General features: G+C 29.7%; 1 protein-coding gene across 1 annotated transcript in view; it reads right to left on the reverse strand.

Moving 5' to 3' along the window:
- Positions 1-24,993, reverse strand: part of LOC126749604 (uncharacterized) — a 149,288-nt gene that overhangs the window by 111,554 nt on the left and 12,741 nt on the right. The window lies entirely within an intron of this gene.

Here is a 24,993-nt window from a genome sequence, read left to right on the forward strand (position 1 = left end):
ACCAGTTCTCTCTGGTCTACCAAATGTTGCGTCAAATAAAATTTTAAATTTAATCTCATGTGCCTGCAAAAAAAAAAATAGATGCACCACAAAACAGTGCAAGCGTGTTCAAAATAAACTTCGATGCACGGAGAGTTGTATGTGTGTGGACGAACTCTGTGAGAACCGCAACTCTTTTAAAAATGAGAGTTCTGATGATGAATAATTTTTTTTTTACCTGTAAAGTAATTTTTAGTTTTTTATGTGCAATCTATTATACCAATCTGTACTTATTAAAGTAATAAACAAATGTGTTTTTTTTTAATTAAAAAAAAGAGTCAGGGGGAGGTGGTATTAGTTTGGGGTAAAGGGGAGTTAGGTTTCTCGGTTTCTAATCCAAACACAAAAAAATTAAATCGCTAACATCAAAAGTTTCCGAGATTTAAAAAGTTTACTCCTTAGGGGGGAGTGGAAGTGACTCAAACGTGGATGGAGGGGAAAATATGTATTAATTATTATATTTTTACTATCCTAAATAATAAATAAACAAAATTTCTATAAAAAGGTCGGTACATTATACTAAGTATTTTGTTAAATCTAGTGTGTGAATATATTTTTTTTGGTTTGATGATCGATTTTATTTTTTTTTTTGATGGGAGGGGTTAACGTAATTCAAACAATATGCACCTTTTTAAAAAGCTTAAGAAATTTGCATAATAAAATAGTTAAAGTTTTTTTGTAGGATAAAATGTTAAAAAAATATTTGAAAAAAACTAAAATTTCCAACAAAAAAACATACAAATTTGAATATAGCTGCTTTAGTTTTTGAGATATGAAAATATTTCTAATGACCTTTTTCTTTCTACAAGTACTTGTGAATATAACAGTAAAAAAAGTGGACCGCTAGCATTATTAGTTTTCGAGATACAGCGATTTAAAAATTTTACTTTTTAAAGAGAGTGGTTGGTGGTGACTGACGCGGGGGTGGAGGGGACAACACCGGCTTTCGTAATCAGTAACTTAATACCATCTAACCTATATAGGCTGTTTGCTTTCATCATAGTTTGGCACGCGAAATGCCCTATGCGGCTCTACTATAACTGATTTTAAAGCACTTAGTACTTCATTTTCTGTGAAAGATGTAATGTTAATAGTATTGCAATGTGAGTAGTTGATTTCAGTTATCTTCTGTTGGGATGTGCTTCTGTTGTATGAGTTATAAAAAAATTGAGCAAAGGAGTCTGCTATTTTTTGGGGGTCAGTTAGGAAAGAACCAGTTTGATCATACATATTACGTGGCATAGAACTGTTTTTTTGTGAACTTAAAATCAACTTCCAAAAGTTGTTTTTAAGTCCATTAAAATAAATGTGTAAATTTTATGAATATAAATAAATAAAACAGATATAAAAGAGTAACAAAAAATGTAGTAACCTTAACTTAAATCAATTAATTCAAAAATATCATTCATAGTTAACAAAAATATTGATTGTTTAAGTTATTAAGAAAATGTGGTATTTTTTTCAAAAAAATCCTATCAGCATGTGCATAAGTCAAAAACGAAGAAAGTTAGAGAGTTAAAAATTTGTACAAATATTCTTCAAATAAAATGATTTGACACCTATTTCAACGTTTTTCGAAAAAATAGACAGGGAGGTAAAAAATAATTTTTCTTGGGAAAATGTCGTATTTTTTTCAAAAAAAATCCTATCAGCATGTGCATAAGTCAAAAACGAAGAAAATTAGAGAATTGAAAATTTGTACAAATATTCTTCAAATAAAATGATTTGACACCTCTATCAACATTTTTCGAAAAAATAGACAGGGAGGTAAAAAATAATTTTTCTTCGGAAAATGTGGTATTTCTTTCAAAAAAATCCTATCAGCATGTGCATAAGTCAAAAACGAAGAAAGTTAGAGAGTTAAAAATTTGTACAAATATTCTTCAAATAAAATGATTTGACACCTCTATCAACATTTTTCGAAAAAATAGACAGGGAGGTAAAAAATAATTTTTCTTCGGAAAATGTGGTATTTTTTTCAAAAAAATCCTATCAGCATGTGCATAAGTTAAAAACGAAGAAAGTTAGAGAGTTGAAAATTTGTACAAATATTCTTCAAATAAAATGATTTGACACCTATTTCAACGTTTTTCGAAAAAATAGACAGGGAGGTAAAAAATAATTTTTCTTCGGAAAATGTGGTATTTTTTTCAAAAAAATCCTATCAGCATGTGCATAAGTTAAAAACGAAGAAAGTTAGAGAGTTGAAAATTTGTACAAATATTCTTCAAATAAAATGATTTGACACCTATTTCAACGTTTTTCGAAAAAATAGACAGGGAGGTAAAAAATAATTTTTCTTCGGAAAATGTGGTATTTTTTTCAAAAAAATCCTATCAGCATGTGCATAAGTTAAAAACGAAGAAAGTTAGAGAGTTGAAAATTTGTACAAATATTCTTCAAATAAAATGATTTGACACCTATTTCAACGTTTTTCGAAAAAATAGACAGGGAGGTAAAAAATAATTTTTCTTCGGAAAATGTGGTATTTTTTTCAAAAAAATCCTATCAGCATGTGCATAAGTCAAAAACGAAGAAAGTTAGAGAGTTGAAAATTTGTACAAATATTCTTCAAATAAAATGATTTGACACCTCTATCAACATTTTTCGAAAAAATAGACAGGGAGGTAAAAAATAATTTTTCTTCGGAAAATGTGGTATTTTTTTCAAAAAAATCCTATCAGCATGTGCATAAGTTAAAAACGAAGAAAGTTAGAGAGTTGAAAATTTGTACAAATATTCTTCAAATAAAATGATTTGACACCTATTTCAACGTTTTTCGAAAAAATAGACAGGGAGGTAAAAAATAATTTTTCTTCGGAAAATGTGGTATTTTTTTCAAAAAAATCCTATCAGCATGTGCATAAGTTAAAAACGAAGAAAGTTAGAGAGTTGAAAATTTGTACAAATATTCTTCAAATAAAATGATTTGACACCTATTTCAACGTTTTTCGAAAAAATAGACAGGGAGGTAAAAAATAATTTTTCTTCGGAAAATGTGGTATTTTTTTCAAAAAAATCCTATCAGCATGTGCATAAGTCAAAAACGAAGAAAGTTAGAGAGTTGAAAATTTGTACAAATATTCTTCAAATAAAATGATTTGACACCTCTATCAACATTTTTCGAAAAAATAGACAGGGAGGTAAAAAATAATTTTTCTTCGGAAAATGTGGTATTTTTTTCAAAAAAATCCTATCAGCATGTGCATAAGTTAAAAACGAAGAAAGTTAGAGAGTTGAAAATTTGTACAAATATTCTTCAAATAAAATGATTTGACACCTATTTCAACGTTTTTCGAAAAAATAGACAGGGAGGTAAAAAATAATTTTTCTTCGGAAAATGTGGTATTTTTTTCAAAAAAATCCTATCAGCATGTGCATAAGTCAAAAACGAAGAAAATTAGAGAATTGAAAATTTCTACAAATATTCTTCAAATAAAATGATTTGACACCTCTATCAACATTTTTCGAAAAAATAGACAGGGAGGTAAAAAATAATTTTTCTTCGGAAAATGTGGTATTTTTTTCAAAAAAATCCTATCAGCATGTGCATAAGTCAAAAACGAAGAAAATTAGAGAATTGAAAATTTGTACAAATATTCTTCAAATAAAATGATTTGACACCTCTATCAACATTTTTCGAAAAAATAGACAGGGAGGTAAAAAATAATTTTTCTTCAGAAAATGTGGTTTTTTTTTCAAAAAAATCCTATCAGCATGTGCATAAGTTAAAAACGAAGAAAGTTAGAGAGTTGAAAATTTGTACAAATATTCTTCAAATAAAATGATTTGACACCTATTTCAACGTTTTTCGAAAAAATAGACAGGGAGGTAAAAAATAATTTTTCTTCGGAAAATGTGGTATTTTTTTCAAAAAAATCCTATCAGCATGTGCATAAGTTAAAAACGAAGAAAGTTAGAGAGTTGAAAATTTGTACAAATATTCTTCAAATAAAATGATTTGACACCTATTTCAACGTTTTTCGAAAAAATAGACAGGGAGGTAAAAAATAATTTTTCTTCGGAAAATGTGGTATTTTTTTCAAAAAAATCCTATCAGCATGTGCATAAGTCAAAAACGAAGAAAGTTAGAGAGTTGAAAATTTGTACAAATATTCTTCAAATAAAATGATTTGACACCTCTATCAACATTTTTCGAAAAAATAGACAGGGAGGTAAAAAATAATTTTTCTTCGGAAAATGTGGTATTTTTTTCAAAAAAATCCTATCAGCATGTGCATAAGTTAAAAACGAAGAAAGTTAGAGAGTTGAAAATTTGTACAAATATTCTTCAAATAAAATGATTTGACACCTATTTCAACGTTTTTCGAAAAAATAGACAGGGAGGTAAAAAATAATTTTTCTTCGGAAAATGTGGTATTTTTTTCAAAAAAATCCTATCAGCATGTGCATAAGTTAAAAACGAAGAAAGTTAGAGAGTTGAAAATTTGTACAAATATTCTTCAAATAAAATGATTTGACACCTATTTCAACGTTTTTCGAAAAAATAGACAGGGAGGTAAAAAATAATTTTTCTTCGGAAAATGTGGTATTTTTTTCAAAAAAATCCTATCAGCATGTGCATAAGTCAAAAACGAAGAAAGTTAGAGAGTTGAAAATTTGTACAAATATTCTTCAAATAAAATGATTTGACACCTCTATCAACATTTTTCGAAAAAATAGACAGGGAGGTAAAAAATAATTTTTCTTCGGAAAATGTGGTATTTTTTTCAAAAAAATCCTATCAGCATGTGCATAAGTTAAAAACGAAGAAAGTTAGAGAGTTGAAAATTTGTACAAATATTCTTCAAATAAAATGATTTGACACCTATTTCAACGTTTTTCGAAAAAATAGACAGGGAGGTAAAAAATAATTTTTCTTCGGAAAATGTGGTATTTTTTTCAAAAAAATCCTATCAGCATGTGCATAAGTCAAAAACGAAGAAAATTAGAGAATTGAAAATTTCTACAAATATTCTTCAAATAAAATGATTTGACACCTCTATCAACATTTTTCGAAAAAATAGACAGGGAGGTAAAAAATAATTTTTCTTCGGAAAATGTGGTATTTTTTTCAAAAAAATCCTATCAGCATGTGCATAAGTCAAAAACGAAGAAAATTAGAGAATTGAAAATTTGTACAAATATTCTTCAAATAAAATGATTTGACACCTCTATCAACATTTTTCGAAAAAATAGACAGGGAGGTAAAAAATAATTTTTCTTCAGAAAATGTGGTTTTTTTTTCAAAAAAATCCTATCAGCATGTGCATAAGTCAAAAATGAAGAAAATTAGAGAATTGAAAATTTCTACAAATATTCTTCAAATAAAATGATTTGACACCTCTGTCAACGTTTTTGGAAAAAATAGACAGGGAGGTAAAAAATAATTTTTCTTGGGAAAATGTATTTTTTTCAAAAAAAATCCTATCAGCATGTGCATAAGTCAAAAACGAAAAAAGTTAGAGAGTTTTATTTAATTCTACTAATAATGAAACATTTATTCAATTACCGGGAAAACCTGACCTAAATTTACAATTTCACAAACGTTAGTCTCGTACATTATCCTTTCCATAAGCAGTAAGCATATCACGACATGACAAGTAGGAAATAATAATAACCTTTAAAACAATAATCACGGCATAAATGCCCGACAGAATTAATTATTTTCAACCTTTACCTTTTGATCGTTTTCCTTACGTGGGTATTGGCCGCGATTCGCCTTGGGCGCAGAGCATACCATAAAGGCGATCAGAAAAATTGTGACAATGGTGACTAAATAAGGAACGTAAGGAGGCCATCTCAAGAAGAACTTAACATCTCGTTATGTATTGAGGGAAATTTAAAAACTATTAAATTTTTTCACAATTTAGTGCATAAATAATGCACTATTATCACTGTAGTGACTTCTATTGGTCATAAACTATTATGACTGTGCATTAAAAAGAGTTGTGTAAAACCGAGACTCATTGGACAAAAATTTTCCAAGAACTCTTGTGCGGGATCTTACCACAAACTGTGAATTAACAGCAACTAAAGTACCGTACCGTATTTTTCTCACTTGCTTAACAAATTATTATTAGTACACAGAACCATTTAAAGATGATAAATGAACGAGGTATAGTGGTGGCTCTGGCGGCAGTCCGAGGTACCGCTATCCATTTGCACCCCGCAAGAAAAATAAATTAAAAAGCAGAGGAAGAGGAAGAAGAAGACGAAGAAGGCAAATTGCGCAAACAGTAAATCACTACTACCGCAATCAGTGCGGACAGATGAGCATCGCATCGAAGAATGGACGAATGAATCATCGTCATAATGCTTCTCTACTATCGCAACTTCCTTTCTTCAATTTCTTCACGGCGGGCTTTACGATTTCTGTACCCGTTATATTTACTAAGGATCTCGGTGTTTTCTTGGAATTATAATATTATTTGTTATTTAGTTTTATTATTGTTATATACGAGGTCTGGCTATTAAATAACGAGACTAGTTACGAAAAAGGGTTTTATTATACATTCGAATGCTCCCCCTCGCCACACATCTTTCCATACGTTTTTTCCATTGATCGAAGCAGTGCTGGAAGTCTTCTTTGGTGAGGGCCTTTAGGAGCTCTGCCGTTTTTTGCTTTATGGCTTCGATCGACTCAAATCGGGTCCCTTTCAAAGCAGATTTTATCTTCGGAAACAAAAAATAGTCACATGGGGCCAAATCTGGCGAATACGGCGCGTGTTCGAGCACTGGAGTGCGCTTACCGGCCAAATACTGCTTCACATATAGCGCGTTATGGGCAGGTGCGATGTCCTGGTGCAAAATCGACGAGTTGTTTTTCCACAACTCGGTCCGTTTCTTACGAACTCGTTCTCGCAGTGTTGCCAAAACTAACAAATAGTAAGTCTGGTTGACAGCCTGACCCTCTGGAACCCATTCAGTCATCACGATACCGTTAATGTCGAAAAAAACGATCAACGTTACCTTGAATTTTGATTTGGACATCCTTGCTTTTTTTATTCTGGGCGATTCAGGCGTATGCATCGATTGCCGCTTGGTTTCAACATCGTATTAAAAAATCCGTAATAATGTTTTTTATCAGTCCGGGATCTTTTTCTAACCTTTCAAGGAAATCTGAGCAGACCTGTTGACGCAAGAGCTTTTGGTCAGGAGTCAAGTTTTTTGGCACCAATTTCGCACAGACTTTTGTCATGTGTAATTCCCCGTGTAAAATTTTTCTAACCGTTTCTTTATCGGCGTTTACAGCCTCGGCAATCATCCGGGTGCTCATTCGACGATCTGCAGGGACAATTTGGTTGATTTTGGTCACTGTTTCCGGAGTTGAAACATTGACAGGGTGACCTGAGCGTTGGTCATCTTCAGTGCTCTCTCGGCCCTCACTAAAGCGCTTACACCACACGCACGAGAGAGAGAATTTTCCCCATAGGTCTCTTGCAACAATTTATAGTACTTAGTCGGAGTTTTTTCAATTTAACGAGAAATTTAAGATTGATGCGTTGCTCTTGTTTTTCGTCACACATGGTTTTCGGAAAAAAAACACGTTCGTTTTAAACCGCTATTGCACGAATACTATAATAGTGACCAAAACGTGTTTTGGTACCCGTCTAGGGCGCCCTCTAGGCACGCAATCTCGTTATTTAATAGCCAGACCTCGTAATTGAATTAATTTTTATTAATTTTGAATTTTAAATTTAGCCTGATTTTTAATAGTCCTGAATAAAGTGTATCAATTTAATATAATACACGTCATTGAATTTTTTTTTAGTCACTATATACCTTATATAGTAAATAAAAAAAGGCAAAACATGATAATTTCTAAAGAGACATATACAGTGTATCCCAACTTCGAGTGTGGCATTAAGATGCTCTTATTCAATTCCTTACCTTAAATTTAATTAGTGTAATTGAGCAAGAGTTTAGAAAGCAATATTTCTTAGGAGTAGTCAAATTGATGATAATTCCATTTTTTTCATTATCAGCCATTGCTTGTCAACTCTTGAACATAGGTCTCTTCCACTTCTTTCCAATGACTTTCTGTCCTGTATTATCTGTAACCAGTTTCTACCAACAATTTTTTTTACGTAATCGACCCATTTAGATAACTAATTTATATAGTCTTAAGGATGATCTTATAGAGTTCGGAATATTGACTAAATATAAAAAAAATGTTTGATAAAGGGTTAAAAATTCCAAATCTTACACTGGCAATCCCTTCCCTAGGTTTAGAACTAATTTACAAAAACAAATAAATATTTACAACGGCAGATTACTAATTTATATACTCAAGGATGATCTTATAGAGATCGAAACGTTGACTAAATAATAACAAGTGTTTGTCTAGAAGTTATTTATTTTTATTCTCCTTAGATATGGGACCAATTCACACAATAAGAATTCTACAAAAAAAAAAACAATTTATTAACAAAATGTATCATTTTCTGCTAGGATTTTAAGGATTTTTTTGACCACAATTGTGAAGCTGTCAAGGAAACTTTTCAATCAAGAATCACTTCATTTTGACGCTCCAGAGTGACATTATTAATTAATTTACGAGAGGAAGAAAGAACTTGTAAAGCACAGGCACTCTTGTAAGAAAATTCCTAATATTTCATTATTTTCTGGCAGGATTTTAAGAATTTCCTTGACCACAGTTGTGAAGTTGCCAAGGAATCTCTTTTATCAAAAATCACTGCATTTTGAAGCTCTTGAGTGACGTTATTCATTAATTTACAAGAGGGAGAAAGATCTTGTATAGTACAGGCACTTCTGTAAGAAAAATGTTAATAACTCATAATTTTCTGCTAGGATTTTAGGGATTTGCTTGACCAGAGTTGTGAAGTTGTTAGGAATCTTCTCTATTAAGAATCACTTCATTTTGAAGCTCCGGAGTGACGATATTCATTAATTTACAAGAGGGAGAAAGATCTTGTATAGTACAGGCACTTCTGTAAGAAAAATCCTAATAACTCATCATTTTCTACTAGGATTTTTGGGGATTTCTTTGACTACAGTTGTGAAGTTATCAAGAAATCTTTCTTATTAAAAATCACTTAATTTTAAAGCTCTAAATTGAGATTATTCATTCATTCACAAGAGGGAGAAAGATCTTGTATAGTACAGGCACTCCTGTGAGAAAATTCCTAATAACTCATCATTTTTTGCCAGGACTTTAAGGATTTCCTTGACTACAATTGTGAAGTTGTCAAAGAACCTCTTCGATGAAGAATGACTTCATTTTGAAGCTCTGGAGTGACATTATTCATTAATTTACAAGAGGGAGAAAGATCTTGTACAGCACAGGCACTTCTGTGAGAAAATTCCTAATAACTCATCATTTTCTGCCAGGACTTTAAAGGTTTCCTTTACTACACTTGTAAAGTTGTCAATGAATCTCTTCTATTAAGAATCACTTCATTTTGAAGCTCTGAATTGACATTATTTATTAACTTACAAGAGGAAGAAAGATCTTGTATAACACAGGCACTCCTGTAAGAAAAATCCTCATAACTCATCATTTTCTGCGAGAATTTTAAAGAATTTCTTTTACCACATTTCTGAAGTTATTAAGAAATACCTTTTGTCAACAATCATTTTATTTTAAAGCTCTAGAGTGACGTTATCCATTAATTTATAAGAAGAAGATCTTAGAGTAGAGGCTTTCCTGTAAGAAAATGCCTAATAACTCATCATTTTCTGCTAGAATTTAAAGTTACACTTTCTTAGGATTTTAATAGCAAAAATATGAAACTGGTCAATATGATGAAAATTGAAATACTTTTTTGCTATCTTGCTACATCCAATAGTTTCTAACCTGCGACTCGGGTGTTGTATTCAAGTCTTTGATAGGGTTTTTTAGAATATTGCTAGTTTAACTTAATTAGATACAAGAACTATTATGGCATTTGGAGCATCAACTCAACAATTAAGGTATTATTGTCGATTCAACCTAAATAAGCCAAATTTTTTACTTTTATAGATGTTACTTTTAACAATTAACGTAAATGATCTCATATAGAGAGGAAAACGTGAGATTAAAGGCTGATTTTCTGTTAATCACGCAAAAAATTTACTTACTCAAACAGTTTTCCAGATACAATAATATAGAGATCCATGGGATACCAGAAATAAAAAATGAAAATCTTATTACAATTGTAAGTAATATAGATATCGTGCAATATCGAAGAAGAAAAAAATTGATTTTATTCATCGTGTCCAGAGTCGAAATCAAAATCTACCAAAGCCTATAGTAGTTCGATTTTCATCCCGCATTTTTAAGGAGAAAGTGATGGGTGCTGTGAATGCCAAGATTCGTTCTACTGGGAAAAATGGACCTGGTTTAATGCTGGCCAGTGCTCACAAGCCAATATTTATAAATGAAAACCTAATCAGCGAAAAGAAGATATTGTTGAAGGAGGTCAAGCAGTTTGCTAAGGATCATCAGTTTAAATTTGTCTGGGTCAAGAATGGCAATATCTTCTTGAGGAAAAATGAAAGATCACGAATTATTCTTGTAAGAAACTCATCTGTTTTGGAGAAGTTGGGTGATGGCTCTGCGTAATATATTTATAATGGTTCATTAATTAAGATATTTTTGTTAATAAAATGGCTCTTTACGTATACTGCCAAAATACAAGGGGCTTAAGAACCAAGCTTAATGAATTTTCTTTGGCCATGGATGGGATGAACTTTGATATTGTTTGTTTAAGTGAATCCTGGCTTAATAAAAACATATCTGATGAAGAACTGTTTGACTTAAATAAGTACAATGTCTTTCGACGTGATCGGGAGACAACAATTTCACAAAAGAAGGATGGGGGTGGTGTGTTAATAGCAACCAAGAAAGTGCTTAATGCAGTTAGTGTACCAGGGTTTTTCAGTGATACAGAGGATGTATGGGTGGCTTTGAAAGTCGGAATCAATACAGTGTATCTTTGTAGCGTTTATATGCCGCCAAGTGATCGTATGGCATATTCTTGTTTTTCTTCAAAATTATCCTGGATAAGTGACAATGTGGGTGATAGTTCTATTCTGGTGTGTGGTGATATGAACTGTTCTTTGGTTACATGGGAAAAGAAAAATAAAACTGAAGATTTTTTGATACCTATTACCGTAAGTGCTGAGCGTGCAGAACTTATAGATACATTATCATTTAGTGGACTAATGCAATAAAATCCTATTAAACATAATAATAACAAAATTTTGGATTTAATTCTTTGTAATAAAAACTATATTAGTCATATTATAAAATGTTCAGCCCCAGCAGTTAAAGAGGATAGCCACCATCCTGCTTTTGAATTTTTGTTTTGCCTAGATATTCCTAAATCCTTAAGAAACCCAAAACATAGTTTTTTTAATTATAAAAAGGCAAACTTCGAGGAAATCAATAATGAAATGTCTAAAATTTATTGGAATACTATTCTTACTAGTGTTAATATTGATATAAATCTAAGTAAATTTTATAATATTTTAATGGATATAATCAAAGAGAGGGTTCCACTTATCCATCAGAGTAGTGGTTACCCTCATTATTTTTCAAAAGCTACTATTAAAGTAATTAAGGAAAAAAATAAATTCCACAAAAAATGAAAAATATATAAAAACCCATCTGATCTAAACATATTTAAACTCTTAAGAAGTCGATCTAAGGGGCTAATAAAACGTGATTTTAACAATTATATATCCTTTTTAGAGGACGAAATATCAACAAATAATAAAATTTTCTGGAAACTTGTATCTGTTAAGAGGGGAAATTCTGGCTTACCTTCAGTTATGAAATATAATAATATTGAAGTCTCCACCTCAAAAGAAATAGCGATTCATTCTCAGAGTATTTTAAATCAGTTTTTGTAGCGCCAAGTGTATCAAATAATCACCATAACAGTAACATGACACACGATAATCTAGGTTTAATTCAATTTCAACTGGATGAGGTTGTAGCAGGAATTAATGATCTGCATCCTAAAAAGGGTGCAGGACCTGATGGCATACCTTCATTATTTGTCAAAAATTGTTCTAGAGGGCTCTCATATCCTTTATCTAAATTATATAATCAATCGCTTTTACAAGGTCATTTTCCGGATGCGTGGAAGGTTTCCAATGTAATTCCTATATATAATAACGTACAAAAAAATATTATCTCCAACTACCGTCCAATAAGTAAGCTCAGTATATTTGCAAAATTATTTAAAAAACTTTTATATACATATTTTTTTAAGTTGGTGAAAGGACAATTGATTTTTGAACAACATGGGTTTTTTGCAAACCGTTCTGTGGACAGCAATCTTCTCACCTATCTTGAATTTTTAAAGAAAAATATGGACAAACGTATTCAGGTTGATAGCGTCTACACGGACTTCAGCAAGGCCTTCGATAAAATTAACATTTCAATTTGTCTAAAAAAACTATCTTTGGTAGGGGTGGGTGGTTTTCTTTTAAAATGGGTTGAATCTTACCTCTTAAATCGAAGGTTCACAGTCTGCATAAACGGCGTAAACTCTGCAATAGTTAATGTAACCTCGGGGGTGCCCCAAGGATCTCATTTGGGCCCCCCTTTTTTCATAATATTTATAAATGATATATTTAAATGTTTTAAACACTCGGAGTTTTTGCTTTATGCAGATGATCTTAAATTCTTTAGACCTATAAAGTCACACGAAGACTGCCAGCTCCTGCAAGAGGATATAGAAAGCCTTGTTGAATACTGTCGGATCAATTGCCTATTTTTAAATATTGAAAAATGTCAGTTTATTTCATTTACTAAAAATAAATTAAAAATCCAATTTAATTATAATGTGAATAATGTTGATTTTAAAAGGGCTCAAGATGTGAAGGATTTGGGAATCATTTTTGACGAAAAGTTACTTTTTGATAAACATATTAATACTATCGGGGGCGTATTAATGTAAAACTACCCGTCGTACATAATACGCGGTTCGGTCCAATAATAAAAGCCAAAAACTTTAGACAAAAAAAACACTTATATTATCAAACAAAAATCAGGCAGTTTTAAGATGGTTAAAGACTATGTAATGTATGAAAATTAAATAAAAATCAGAAAAAGCAAAAAACCTATTAACCCGGCCCTGAGAATATATACGACTCAAAAAAAAATTCGAATTTAAACTTCGAATAAAACCGACCGAAATAATAAAATAAAAACTGATAGCTCTGACAGACGTCGTTCAGGATGACGTGACAAATACCTTAGTAACACTAATGTGTATAAAATGTTAGGGTTTATTAATAGGCAGGCTAAAATTTTAAAATCCTCTAAATCCTATATTTTTTTGTATTATGCATTTGTTTATAGCAAGCTTAATTTTGGGTGTGTTGTTTGGAATCCGATTTACTTAATTTATAAAGATAGATTGGAATCTGTGCAGAACAAATTTTTGAAGTGTCTTTATTATAGGGATAATTTAAATATTGTTACTAATGACTTAGGTGATATAAGAAAACATTTTGGTATACTTACTCTTGACAACAGAAGAAAAATTTCAGACTTTTATTTTTGCATAAACTGTTGAATAATAAAGTGGATTGTCCATGTTTGATGCAGGGGTAGAGGTTTAATGTTCCATCACGGCAGTTAAGACTTAGTGATCTTTTTAATTTACCTTTCAGAAATACTAACAGTTGTCAGTCATCTCCACTGTGTAGAATGATGAGATTATCAAATTTTTATAATAACATAGATCTCTTTTTTGAAACCCAGAAAAACCTGAAAGGTGTATTGAAGAGAGAGCTACTATAATTCGTGTCCCAGACTTTGTCTTTTGTGTAGGAATTAGTATTTACAGATTAGTATTTAAAATTTAATAGTCTTTTTCTGGTTTAGCAATTGTTAAGTGTATTTAACTTTAGTGTTTGCAAGTTTATATTTGCTTCTATATTTATGAGTGGATACTGTAGTGGGTTTACCTGTTTGTATCCTTAAGAGAATAAATAAATAAATATTAATTATATGATCACTATTAATGCCATAATTAGGCTAAATAGTTTTAAAACAATAGTAAAACTTTCTTGCATTTAAACAATACCCACAATTCATTTACCGCTTAATTAAGTAATATACTAAAAATTAACTAAATAAAAAAAAGAATTAATTACAATACGCCATTTATACATGAAAGTGGAATAAAACAAGAAAGAAAGGCCTCATCAATTGCCTAATTCATTTAAATTTAAGTCGTTTAGGATGAGAACTTTTACAATTTAAGCTCCATTGTTTATTAATCTGAGCCTTTTACTTAGTAATTTAGCAGATTTTGCATTTTTTAATAATTAGGAGATGATTGATGGATATTAAGAAGAAATTTCTATTGTTTAAAAAAATCTGATATTTCTTATGATTAATAATTGGTTTAAGTATATCACTTGCTATTATATTGATGCTACAATTATAAAAATCTGTTCACTTCTACATTTTAGATCCTTTAGTACATTTTATAACTATCATTTTTAAAACAAGTAAACTTCATTCAAAAATTGTCACTTCAGTATACAAAGCTGGTAGTATAAATGTAGGAAATAATACTTATTAATAAATACTATGAAGAGAGCTGAGTTGAATGTCTTTGAGAGTTGTGTGAAGTTATGTTCATATACCTCAAGGAACCTATACGAATTTATTACCTATATAAATCCTCTTATAGATGGGCATTCAATTATTTAATGGTTAGTTTAGGTCCTAGGCTGATGATATGGTTGCCATATTTTGTGGAGATACATGGACTGAAGTTAGAGAGAGCACAATTGTTGACATTAAATTAATTAAAAGTGGTTGGATTTCTTTAAATTGACCCAGTAAAACAAAATATATTTGAACAAACCTAAAATTGAAAATTTAGACTGTCTTGTCTAAATAAAATAATGGATAAATATTTGAAATGGGATTCACATATGGACAGTGTTATGCAATAGAGTCTTAAGCCACGCGCAAGTCATTTTGAGTAAAACGCGCTTTAAGTTTTAAAGTAAATATACAATATTTCATTAACATTGCGACCACATAGGATAAAATTTTTGGTAAAATTTGTTAGTATCTGCTTATAGTATATATTTATTTAGTAAAATATGGCAAATATTGCAAAAGGCTTATAAAAAACACTATAATTTTTATTGCAAATATATTTCAAGAAGTTCCACACTCAACAAATGTTTTAAGGTACTTAACATGTTATTGCATATCCGTAACCTACTGAACAAAAATAATACACACTACGTTTTATGGCACTTAACGTTATATTACAAAAATTAAATATCTATAAACAAGCATGTTAATGTAAGTCAGCCTAGTTATTATATCGCCGGCTAAAGTATCAAAAATATTCTTTCTCTTTAACCTATAATAAGTTCTTCAATAACATAAAATACAAATCCTTTATAAACTATATTTTTAGGACCTTTAGGTATCTAAACTTTAGCAAAAGTAGTACTAGTATTTACTATTGCACTATTTGAAAAGCAAAACTGTTTGATTTACATTTGATTAAACTATTGAACCTACCTAGATATACTTTTAGAGTCTTTAATTAAAATAAACAAATACATTCTTTTAAAAACACAACGGTTTACACAGCATAGTAGCTTAAAATAATAAAAATAATACTTAAATTAATCACTTAATCCATATCAACGTCAGGACCTTCATTTGCTCAATATCAAAATAAATCGAAGCTCAAATCCGTCTGTATCGTCTACAAAGTCCCCAGAAGCGACACTTTTTAAAAAGTCGTAAAAGCTTCTTGAATCGTTTGGAATTAATTTTAACATTTCTTTTAGGTCTTTGACTTTTGGTAGCAGATAGCTCTCGACCATTTAGCCATAATATTGGCATTTCTTTAGTAAATATTAATAATATATATATGTATATATATATATATATATATATATATATATACAATATATATTCGGTTGCATATATATACAATATATATGCGGTTCATCTGCGAGTCTGCTAAACAATTTGAACGGATCACTTATTTTTAATTCTATTTCACAAGTCTTTAACCAAAAGATTTTATTGTTCTCAATATCTATTTTACGATTGGTAATGAGTTTCTGAAGGGAAGATACCGATACAAAATCAGTTTTGTGTAGTCTGGTTACTAAATAAATGGTATACTAAATCTGGTTATAAAAAGATTTTTGCGCCGACAAGTTGTCATAACGTGGATATAGTCATTGTCAGTGTATAAACGATTGTGAGTTTTTAACCCACATTCAACATCTTCAAACTCTGAATCATTTGGCAAAAATGTATGTCCGGGTTGTAAAAATCGTAGCACAATAGAATTAAGAGTTGGGTCATTTTGAAGAATATGTTGAAGCATTAAAACCATTTTAATACTGCGGTTTTGTCCGCCACAAGAATCTGCCCACAATATTTGTTTGGTGGCTGTAGTTTTCAAATGATTTACAATATAATGGCTTAGGCATGATCCTACCTCTTGGGTTCCGCGGTCCGCTTCATATTCCAACCAAACGTAGAAAAATCCTTTACCGCTACATCCGAAATGTATTCCTTGATTAAATAAATTCAGCTGTCTTTTGTAGTATACAATGCTCGTTGGAAGTCTTGGCAAGCTATGAGTCTTCTCTAAATCAAAAGTAAGGGTTTCAATGGCAACTTCTGTTTTAGCAAGTTTTAAGTAATTTTTCATTTGCTCTCTTAATTCATAGGCATATTTTAAGTGAGCATCGTGTTGACTTTTGACCACAGTTAGGTCATTGCAATCTACTGCCTGCATTTTGATTTTAAAGGTATCGCAACGTAAACACGTATCTTTTTGAGGTTTTTTAAACCGAAGATTAAACGAAGTATAAAAAATCTTTTTAAATTTGGATAAACGTACACCCTCTGGATATTTTTCATGGTATAGGTCGTATAATGATTGAAGGTTAAGATTTGAAGACAAAAATTTGGCTGCTGTAGTGTTATGTGTATAATGGGAAATATATCTGGGCATACTATTAATAAAAGATTTTATTTCATTTGTTTTTTCTTCCTCCAGAATTGGTTCCACGTTTATCATTAATTGGTTGGTTAGTTCTAGATTTTGATAACGCAAAATCAATTCGTGTCTGACTTATACCTAAAGTCTTAATAAATGTACTTTTACATACTTCGACACCTGAAAAATAGTACTGTCTACTAAACTGTGTTTTAGAATCTGCAGAGTAACTTCTTTTCTTTTTTATTTCTCTAACACCTGCTTGTAATAACGCGCATCTAGCTTCATATGATCCAGCCAACCAAAATTTTTCAAATTCCGCTTGCCGAATCTTTGCAGACACTTTTTCGGTACACTTCTTCCGACAAGTGCAATTAAAATTTGTGAATTTTCTTGCCGCAACTTTTTTCCATTTCCGTTAAAATGATCTTGATTGGTATCGGCTTTCTTCTTTCGAATCTGCCTATTTTGGTCAGGATGTTTTCTTTTTCTTCCTTGCCTAGGCCTACCTCTTGTATTTTCATCGATATTTTTTTTCTCACTAAGCTCATTATTATCCGGTAAAAAATTAGGCTCCTGTAATTGGTCTTGAATATCACTGTCGCTATATTGCTCTTCTTCCTCTTCTTGATCACTCTCGATACTTATTTGAGCATTATTGCTATGGTCACCACTTGAATTGCCTTGGAGAGAAGTTTGTTGATTTGTTGCTTCCTTTGGTGATGATTTTCTGTTGGTGATTGACTGCTTGGATTCATCGAAATCGGTCGGGACATCATTCAAAATCATGTCAGTATCTAGTACTTCCAAACCATTTAATTCTGTATTTAGATAAGAGACAGAAAGATCTGGATTAGTACCTAAACTCTCTTGGTTTGCCAAATTCAACCCACTTAGGTTAAGGTTACTATTTTCAAGTAATGATATGTTGGGTAAACTGCCATCTAAGTCAGAATTCTTGGCTATTACTTGCATAAGTTCATCATCAGGTTCAAAAATAGTCACATTTGAAATTTGTGTAAGGCCAGGTTTAATACGGGATGAAGGAGTTCCTATATGGCTACTTGTAATATTTTCTAAAACATTATCCTCAAACTTGTTCATAGAGTTTTTCGCAATATTGTTTTCCAAATTCTGATTATTATAAAAAGTTTCTGATAAGGACGTTTCAGGGTAAGTGTTTTCCTTATTTTTTTTTGGATCTGCAAATTTTCACCATTCGCATGGACCTTGAATTCGATTCCATTTTGGAATAAGAAAATCAGTTTTATGTACCAAAATATTTAATTGATCCAAACTATTTAAATATCAAATAACCAATAATATAAAACTACTTTGAAAAACGTATCCTTAATCAAAAACATTTAAATTGTTATACGTAGGTATATACATATTTTTATTGACAGGTAAGTTTCAAAAATATGAAAATAAATCTTTTTGTTTTTGTTTAAATAATTTTGACAATTTACAAAAAAAACTTAATACTTTCTATCACAAAATTTAATACGATCCAGCCCTTTAAGTATAAAATATGCAACCAAAATAACACTTTTTACAATATAAGTTAAGGATCATTTATAGTTACGCAAAAAAGAATTAAATGCCTTAACTTTTTTACATATTTATAACGTTTTAATAAATCAATTACAGCGTTTAGTAATAACCAACCAAGTACCTATTATGTACTTTTGTAAAACGGAATAAAAAGCAATGAGAACATTTCGCAATAACGTGTTATAATTTATATTTTCTAAATTTTACAGAAACGAACTAATTTATTAATTTGTACATTTAAATATCATGTGCTGTAGTAAATAGAAAAACAGTTTTTGATATTTAAAAGTTACACAATAATATTTATTATTAAAAAAACGCATCAAAATATATCGCAGCCCTAACCTTACTTTTCATATAAAGAAAAATTAAAATGTACAATAAATTGCTGGCCTACCTGACATCGGAGTGTCGTCTAAGGCTTTTAATTATTACCAACAACACTAATTTTCACTTTTTATTCACACAAATAACTTTTAAATTGCTTAGGAATGCGCAACCAACTGCCTATTTAGCAACAATAGTGTTGAGTGTTAACCCTCATAACATGATTAAGCTGCGTAGAGATGGCGCCATTATAATATGCTATAAAAAGTGTTAAGGAATTTAACTCTTTATTGTAACATAAAATATTGGTCAATGTTGGTTAACACGATTTAAAAATAAGAATTTTACAGGGTAAATAAATTTAAGTCACTTAAATTTGTATTGCAAAATGACAAAAGAGTGTTTCTTAATAGACTGGCACATATAACTCATTTTTTCAATTTTTGTGGCTTAACATTCTATTGCATAACACTGTTCATATATCAAAGCTAAAAATCAATCAAAAGGCATGTCGAAAAAAGCTGTGCAAGTAAGTATGCAAGTATTAATTTGTTCCCTAGAATAATTTTCCTAATAAAGATATTTGCAAATATTCCGTGTGGATTCTTCAGAAGATAATTGGTTTCTAATAATTTGTTACATACTATATCACTAGAAGTTTTTGATCTACCTTATTCAATGTTGGATCAATGTCTTAATGGATATTTACTGCAGTACTTACAGTGCTCCTTACAATACTAATAGCCTGCATTAAATATATTTTCGTAATTATACTTTTTTACATAAATTTCTCTTAAGGAAACATCCAAAGTAGCTTAAGAGTACAAGTCGATAACAATAAATCTTCAATTTTCTCTAACCTAACATTTTCGGACCATTAACCATTTACCATGTCGCTCCACATACTTATGCATATAAATGTGTATTTCGACAATGAGATCAACTCACATATGTTCATGTGTAATGAGATGCATGAAGAAATATGCACTTGCATTGAATATAAATAATTCACTTTACACCGGATAGAAATATTCAAATTAATTAATAAAAAAATTTTGTTGCAACAATTAAATTAATTAGAATGTCATGTACTGTTTTTCCCTTGGTGATATAACGCATAATTACCTTATGTAACAATAGAAATATATTTATTGATATATTAAAAAGTATAATACGTTTATTATCAAAGGTTGTGCGTTTTATTTATTAATTTTGCTGTTAAAGTTAATTATTTCAGTTCTCGCATTACCGAAAGAAAGTTCTATAAATGCACACATTTAACCGTTCCCACGTAGTTTCAAATTTTATTATGTTTTTCGTGTTAATTTGAATTCTCTTAATTGCTGGCGACCTCTCGAAAAAAAAATGCGGGTTAGTCGGCTCACTTAACAATGGGCGTGGAAATTGAAATAACAAGGTGAAACTGCAAGAAAAATTCCGCTAATTTAATTTAATATTAAATTTTTCAGGAATTGATTTTATATTCAGTTACGGTAAGTCGGTTGAGGTCAAGGCGGGTAAATAGGAAGAAGACAGGTGCCGTGGAGGTTTTTTCTGTCTGCGTTAATAAGTTATTGTTTATTGATCGATCATGATTGAGTTATTGTTGTTATTGGGAAAATCCTTCGTGTTTCATTGAAATTTGTTATTATGCCTTTCAGGTGAACAAAAAAAAAAACATTGATGTATTAATTCTTGATTTTAAAACATCGAAAAGCATAATTCGAAAACAAATAAGAAACTTATAAGGCCGACCTTAAAAAGATGATTTTTATTAATACATTGTCAATAGTTAGCTAAATATTAAAAATATATAAATCATGCAACCACAACAATACAAATCGTTACAAGAAGAGGCATAATGATATAGTAAAATTGGGATATACAGAAAATAAAATTAATAAAGAAACACACATTTGAGTAATACCACATATCGATGGCTAAAAACCATAGTGACGTAACTACAAAAAACACAATTTTGAATAAAGCAAAAAATAGCATTTCAAAACAATATTCTAGCTAACTGTTTAATATTGAATGATAGCATATCAATCAAAAGCATTTTTTCTTGTGTACAAGTAACATTATAATAAATAGGATTAACAGTAAAATGTGTGTTTCCTTTTTTTTTTTTTGTAAAATTGGTATAGGTTTTTGTTACTCCTATAAGTAGTTACGTTTTTATTGCACTAAAAAATGTAGATATGTGTACTGTACTTTTATTAATATAAAAAATTAAGAAACACTTATGAAATAAACAGTATTTTATTCAGTTTAATCACCATCTTCATGGTCGCTGAAGTTTTCAGTCTCCTCTGTTTCATGAGATTAATTTAATGAAGTATAAAAAGCATGATACGTCTTAGGAATAATATCTTGACAGAGCTCCATAAGATTTTTGTGTTTTTTGGCGAAGATAGCAATAGTACTTGTCTACATTTTTCCAAGACTTTCAACTTCTTCCACTTTTTCTTCTTTTCGTAAGCTTCGTCTTACAGGCATCCTCGAGATTTCAAACTCTAGGAAGGTTTCCGAATCCATTTCGTATTTAAAAAACACTGTGTTTGGGCTGTCTTTTTTGAACTGAAACCAAACGATTTTGAGCCAATTTATTTTGTTTCCATGTTTATCTAGTGTTCTATTATGTATTGTTTTCTTTGTCAAACTATTAAAATCTAGAAAAGCTGATTAATCCATTTCAATTACTTCATACTTTAACTTTTTGGAAGCTGTTCGTATAATAGTGTACCAACCTGATGGATGAAAAATGTCTAAATTTTTACTTTGTTTTTCAATTTGCGCATAGACAGAATCGCATTCCATCATGAAATGACCAGGCTCAAAGAAAAACTGATTAATTGTAAAAATGTTTTCCACATTTTTTACGGCATAAAGGAACATGGCAACCATATTCACGTTTCGATTTTGCCCACTGCATGTGTCTGAAAAAAAATTAAATTCCTTATGCTGCTGGCTTCCAGATGAATATTTCCAGATACAGGAAGCAATCTCTACGGAACCGCGTTTAGCCATTCCTTCATGCCAAACATTATTATTTGCCTGCCTGGAAGCAACATTAAAACCTTTAAGTTATAGACAACCAATCTGCGTTTATAAAATATTTTTTTGCATTAATTTTTGGGCAATGGCGTACAGCTTCTAGGTCAAAATCGGCTAATGAACAATCACCAGCAAGTGCCTTTTCTTTTATAGAGTTCTTCATGTTTCTGGCTAATGTTTTTCTTTTTAAATGACTGTCGTCCTCATTCTGTTTTATGACTTGTTGGTCTTCGGACAAGTGATCAAATGTGAAACATTTGTCATACATATCCTTTCTCGGAATATGAAATGACAAGTTCAACTCGGTTTTAAAGTTAAGTTAGTAAAATAAGTCCTAAAAAATTTGAAACAAAAAAAAATTTATTCGAAATCGACTTTTACTCAATAATTTCCAGGGGTACACCCCTGTGAAAAAAACTGAAAACTTAGTTTTAATTTTTTTTTGGAAAAATTATTAATTTTTTAAAAAAACTTTTCAAATAAAAGTTATGGACCTTCCTGAGTAGTATCATCTAAAAAATATTTTAAGCCACTATATGTAACAGTTTTCCGAAAAATCCAGGAAAACCAATTTTCATTTTTTCTAATTTTTTTCGAAATCTATAAGGAAAATAAATGTTTTTATTTTTGTATTTGTATCTATGTAAAAATGCCAAAAGAAATACTAGAATACATTTTTACCGTAGCGTGAATAGTAAAGTAAAGAAGTTATGGAGGCTTTTTGAAAAACAGTCCATTTTTGAGGCACAATATCTTAAAAAATATTTTTTTTTTTTTAAATCAAAAAAAGAATTACTGCACAATAATTTATAAAAAAAGCAATAAAAAACTCCAATAAAACTTTTTTCTAGAACTAATATCAACGGCGTGAAAAATTTTCAAAAATTTTAATACTCAAAAAATGCCTCAAAAATTGAAAAAAACTCATAATATTTTTGAGTTTTAATCATTCTAAGTTAGTAAAATAAGCCCTAAAAAATTTGAAACAAAAAAAAATATTTGTTCGAAATCCACTTTTACTCAACAATTTCCAGGGGTGAAAAAAAAACTGAAAACTTAGTTTTAATTTTTTTTTGGAAAAACTATTGATTTTTTTAAAAAACTTTTCAAATAAAAGTTATGGATCTTCCTGAGTAGTATTACCTAAAAAATATTTCAAGCCACTATATGTAATAGTTTTCCGAAAAATCCAGGAAAACCAATTTTCATATTTTCCATTTTTTTCAAAATCTATAAGGAAAATAAATGTTTTTATTTTTGTATTTGCATCTATGCAAAAGTGCCAAAAGAAAAACTAGAATACATTTTTATCGTAGCGTAAATATTAAAGGAGTTATGGCGGATTTTTGAAAAACAGTCCATTTTTGAGGCAAAAAATTTTCAAAAATATTTTTTTTTGAAAATCAAAAAAATTGTTACTGCACGATAATTTATCGAAAGAGCAATAAAAAACTCTAATAAAACTTTTTTCTAGAACTAATATGAACGGCGTGAAAAATTTTCTAAAATTTAAATACTCAAAAAATGCCTCAAAAATTGAGAAAAACTCAAATTAATTTTGAGTTTTAGTCATTCTAAGTTAGTAAAATAAGCCCTAAAAAATTTGAAACAAAAAAAAATATTTATTCGAAATCGACTTTTACTCAACAATTTCCAAGGGTGAAAAAAAAACTGAAAACTTAGTTTTAATTTTTTTTTCGAAAAACTATTGATTTTTTTAAAAAACTTTTTAAATAAAAGTTGTGGACCTTTCTGAGTAGTATTATCTAAAAAATATTTCAAGCTACTATATGTAAGAGTTTTCCGAAAAATCCAGGAAAACCAATATTCATATTTTCTCATTTTTTTCGAAATCTATAAGGAAAATAAATGTTTTTATTTTTGTATTTGCATCTATGTAAAAATACCAAAAGAAATACTAGAATACATTTTTATTGTAGCGTGAATATTAAAGGAGTTATGGAGGATTTTTGAACAACAGTCCATTTTTGAGGCAAAAAATCTTCAAAAATATTTTTTTTTTGAAAATCAAAAAAAGAATTACTGCACGATAATTTATCGAAAGAGCAACAAAAAATTCTAATAAAACTTTTTTCTAGAACTAATATCAACGGCGTGAAAAATTTTCGAAAATTTCAATACTCAAAAAATGCCTCAAAAATTGAGAAAAGCTCAAATTAATTTTGAGTTATAATCATTCTAAGTTAGTAAAATAAGTCCTAAAAAATTTGAAACAAAAAAAAAAAATTATTCGAAATCGACTTTTACTCAACAATTTCCAGGGGTACACACACCCCTGTGAAAAAAAAACTGAAAACTTAGTTTTAATTTTTTCTTTAAAAAACTATTGATTTTTTTAAAAAACTTTTCAAATAAAAGTTGTGGACCTTTCTGAGAAGTATCATCTAAAAAATATTTCAAGCTACTATATTTAACAGTTTTCCGAAAAATCCAGGAAAACCAATATTCATATTTTCTAATTGTTTTTCGAAATCTATAAGGAAAATAAATGTTTTTATTTTTGTATTTGTATCTATGTAAAAATGTCAAAAGAAATACTAGAATACATTTTTATCGTAGCGTGAATAGTAAAGAAGTTATGGAGGATTTTTGAAAAACAGTCCATTTTTGAGGCACAAAATCTTCAAAAATATTTTTTTTTGAAAATCAAAAAAAGAATTACTGCACGATAATTTATGAAAAAAGCAACAAAAAACTCCAATAAAACTTTTTTCTAGAACTAATATGAACAGCGTGAAAAATTTTCGAAAATTTCAATACTCAAAAAATGCCTCAAAAATTGAAAAAAACTCAAATTAATTTTGAGTTTTAGTCATTCTAAGTTAGTAAAATAAGTTCTAAAAAATTTGAAACAAAAAAAATATTTATTTCATTTATTCAAACTTATTTATTCAAATATTTATTACCCATCAAGTATTCTCTGCTCCATATCTACTGCCGTTGTAGGTGGATTTCTACTGTAAACAATTTCTTTTACAAAACCCCATAAAAAAAATCTAATTTTGTTAGATCATGTGATCTGGCTGGA

Source organism: Anthonomus grandis, unplaced genomic scaffold, assembly GCF_022605725.1.
Source record: "Anthonomus grandis grandis unplaced genomic scaffold, icAntGran1.3 ctg00000362.1, whole genome shotgun sequence".
NCBI classification, from domain to species: Eukaryota; Metazoa; Arthropoda; class Insecta; order Coleoptera; family Curculionidae; genus Anthonomus; species Anthonomus grandis.